The sequence below is a fragment of the Podarcis erhardii genome (genome assembly GCF_964252035.2).
Source record: "Podarcis erhardii genome assembly, chromosome: 4".
Lineage (NCBI taxonomy): Eukaryota > Metazoa > Chordata > Lepidosauria > Squamata > Lacertidae > Podarcis > Podarcis erhardii.
Window position 1 is genome coordinate 96501397 of NC_138508.1, and position 4110 is coordinate 96505506.

General features: G+C 42.5%; 1 pseudogene across 1 annotated transcript; it reads right to left on the reverse strand.

Moving 5' to 3' along the window:
• Positions 1-1011: 1011 nt before the first annotated feature.
• LOC309340430 (2-oxoglutarate receptor 1 pseudogene) lies at positions 1012-3609 on the reverse strand (annotated as a pseudogene). Its single transcript, XR_014161673.1, has 2 exons — positions 3575-3609; positions 1012-2114 (listed from the first exon to the last, which is right to left on the reverse strand). The product of XR_014161673.1 is annotated as a 2-oxoglutarate receptor 1 pseudogene (transcript).
• Between the last annotated feature and the right edge of the window lie 501 nt (positions 3610-4110).

The window sequence follows — 4110 nt, forward strand, 5'->3', positions numbered from 1 at the left end:
TCAGTTATCAACCCCAAATAGAAATTATCAGCATGTCCTTGTTGAAAGAAGCTTGAGAAGTGAACTATCTAATAACATGTACCTCTGATGAACTGCATCACAAACACAACAATCCTGATTCTATCACACTCAAATGTTTGTGTGTATCAGACTTTGCTGCCTTATATATATATATAAACGCATACATATGTTCTCTAAAATGTTATCTGCTGCTTCAACTACAATAAGAGGCTCATGTGCTTGAGCTTTATTTCAAACTTTTGCTGTGTGTGTTATAGCCCAGCTGAGAGAGTTAATAGGCTGCAGGAAGCCATTCTAGGAACTGAGAAAACAATATTGCTCCCTCTTCTTCCACCCTGGGATCTCAAGGGGCCCATGCCACCGACCAGAAGGGTTCCAGGTTCTTGTTTAGCATGCACCCAGAAAACAAGTTATGTGTGGTGTCAAAAACTGAACTGATTTTATTCCAGCAGGACTCAGTGGCAAAGAGAGCAATCCTATGCACAAGAAGCTGGTGTGAACCAAACTGGCGTAAGTTCAGCTGGTGTAAAGTTACACCAGATGCAAACTCCACTCAGCAGTGGGTTTACTGCTGGCTTGAGCTGGCCTAAGCCTGTCGGGGGGGGGGGAACAAGCTTTTAAAATAGTGTTTGAGTTACGCCGCCAGTTTTACTGGTTTAATTTATGCTGGGTTCCTACATAATGTGATGAAGCTGGATGGGCTTAGGATCTAGCCTACGTCCCCTCTGATTTACACTGACTTAGCTCTGACTAAGTTGAGGATGCTGGAGTTAAGCCAAATCCACTGGATCCTAGCCTGTTCAAGGTTTGCATAACTTGCTATAGGATCGCTTCCTAAACAACTCTGTTTAACACAGCTCCTTCAATATGAAGACGATCAAAGGGAATGCCATGAATCGAAGGCAACTGATACACACCATATGTTCTGGGAAACAAAGGAAAGTGGATCCATACATTTTATTTCCAAGAATACATGGAAGCTTTTGCACATGAAGAAGTCTTATGCCACTGCTGAAATTACACAGGTTTAGGGCAACAGCAAATGCAACCTATTCTTTCATGTTTTGGGCAAGTCACATCACTTTTCCTCCTTATCTATTTCTTATTTGTCTTCATGATCAGTTTGCAGACAGAAAGAATGGCCTGCTGGAAGTTATCACCCAATGCAACATAAAGTATTAAGTTGCCAAAGGTATTCAGTGATGCTAAGGACTGGGTCACAGTAAAAATATCCCGGACTCTCCGCATTGTGCGGCAGCTCGCAGGGTGGATAGTTAGCTCAATGCGAACTCCTCTGAAGATGTGAAATGGCAAGAAACAGACATAGAAGACAGCCAGGAGGACCATGGCCAGCAGACGAGCCTTTTGCTTGTAAGCAGTGCCAGTGTGAGGCCCTCTTGCCAAGGTGTAGATAATCACAGCGTAGCAAAGAGTGACAGTTACCAAAGGCAGGAAGAAAGCAAATGTTGTTAGGAGCCAGTTATACCACCTCACCGTGAACAAGTCTGCAGAGTTAGTAAGATCCTGGCAAATCCATCGGTGGGCGTTTTGTTGCGTCGTAATCACGTGGAATATCGGGCTGGCCAGCAACAGGGAAACAACCCAAACTACAGCACAGGCGGCAACGGCCCATCTCCGTTTCTGAATGGAAAAGCAGTTCATCGGGTAGACAACGACAATAAAACGGAAGAGGCTGTAGCAGGTGAGGAAGAGGATGCTGCTGTACGTGTTGAAGTAAAAGTTGAAGCGGACAAGCTTGCACATGAATTCTCCAAACATCCAGTTTTCTCCACTGGCGTAGTATTGTATCAGGAATGGAAGGCAAGACACGTACAGCAAGTCTGTAATGGCCAAGTTTAGCATAATGATAGTGCTGCTTTTCCAGGGCCTCATTTTGAAGACATACACGGAAATGACAATAATGTTCCCAGGAAAGCACACCAGAAAGAGAACACTATAAATTAGAGGGATATAGATGTCCTGAAATATTGCGCCTTCGCCAGTACAGTTTCCGAAGGTAGTCCATGGACTCTGCAAAGAGGAGAAATTAGCCATGCCTCCAGGTTCGGTGCCCACGGTTGTCATATTCAATTCTTTGAGGGGGGAAAGAAAAAAGAAGTGGTTTAGATGATAGAGCAAATATAAATTATGCTCAAATCCTCTCCGTAGGGCCATAGAAATAACAACTCAGCTTGACTGGTAGACAGCAATCCTATGTTTAGTTGAGGTAAATGTTAGTGTTGCCAAATGTCCGGACTTTCCCAGACATGTCCTCTTTTTCAGAGGTAAAATCACCATCCAGGCAGATTTTTTAAATTTTGCTAAATGTCTGGGTTTTCTGAAAACAGCTGCATGGGCAGCCCCACATATAAAACATTACAGTAATCTGAACTGGAGCATCAATACCTGAAAGTAGGTTTTTAATGGCTGCGTGCAACATTTGCTTCAAAAGGCACCTTCCCCTAAAAAAAACCCCAAACCATGGGACAGTCATTTACCAAGGATGGGCAGCAGAAAATCTGGTTGGTGCCTGGTAAATCTGGTAAATCTGGGCAGCTGGAGGATATGAGGAAATCGTCCTCTCTCTCTGTCTCAGTTTCCCATCTGCTATGCCAGGAACAGGATCCTACAAGTACTTTGTGATGATAAAAGATTACAGCAAAATCGAGCCTCACGTTGATCAGCTCTTTTGAAGTATTTTTTACTACAATCCTCAGCAACCAAGCAAGCTTATTTATTTATTTATTTATTTATTTAAATATCTATATCACCCTTTGTCCAAGGGTTGCAGGGGCCCGGGTGGGAACACAAACAAGTCCCTCTAAAATGAAATGGAACTTCAGAGCAAATGCTTAAGAGCATGCTGCAAAATTAGTTTATTCTGAAATCAACTTTCAAGTCATTCCTCAGCTCAAAATATCCAACAGTGAATATTAAAATTCTACTCACCTTCAAAGCAAATATAGAAACATTTGTGGTTAATTTGCTCCTTCCACCCACCCAATGTCTTCTTTCGGTCATATTTAGGGAGCAGAGATGATTAATTGCCACAAATCTGCTATAGATGTTCCATAACATAACAGTCCAACTGCTTCCAAGAATTTATCACTTACCCAGAGGCAGAGGGGAATTGTTTGAAGGGTCAATTAGAAGGATAATAGACCTTTATGTTCCTAAAATCTGGTTGTCAAATCTGCAATGTGACACCAACCAGGTAGAATCAAGGCAATTTGCGCGGTATTATTTTTTTTGTCATGGTTTTTTTTAAAAAAGCATTTTACATCAGTTTCTCCCTGTTTCCATAATTTAACAATTACTTTACTAAAGGTAACTATTTGATATTCCCGGTCTATTTTAAGCCAAAGTAAGATTTGTGCGAAAAACCAAACTATAATGGTCTTTCCATCTTCTCGTCTCCTATAGTATAAATAGCACATTGTAAATGAAACCTTTAAAAAGAGAGTTGAATTATCCCACCTCTCCAACACTATAAACAGATCCTTATTACACACAATAAATATCTAAAGTTAGAGAGCAGAGGAATACCAGTTACCTGGGGACTCATTGCAAGCTTCCTTCCCCCTTCCCTTGTTTTGAGCAGAATGTGACAAGCCTCAGCGGCTGAGCAATCCATACAGCCTAATCATATCACTGGGTGGCAACGCAAAAGCCAGGTGCCTCTGCTGCTTTTGCTGCCAGCTGCAATTATAATATACCAATCCAGATCCATGTAAGTTGATAGCTCATGAAAGTGCTCTGTTTGTATGTGGCTAAGGGCTTTATATATATAGCAGCCACTAGACCTGCCCTCTTTGGCATTCTGCTCTGATACCTTTCTCACTGTTTGCAGCCTTTAGGTTCAGGAGGGTGTGACTCTGAGGACTAAGGAGCTAAGGAGCAGCAGTGGGAAAGGGCTGTGGCCCTCACACCCTGCTGGTGGGCTTCAAGAGCAGACCTTCCAAGTGTCCCTGTTTTCCAGCGATGGTCCTGGTTTCTGATTTGATCCAGAATGTCCCGTTTTTCCTTAGAACGTCCCTATTTTCATTGGAGAAATGTTGGAGAGTATGGAGTTATGCAACCGCCAAGCCG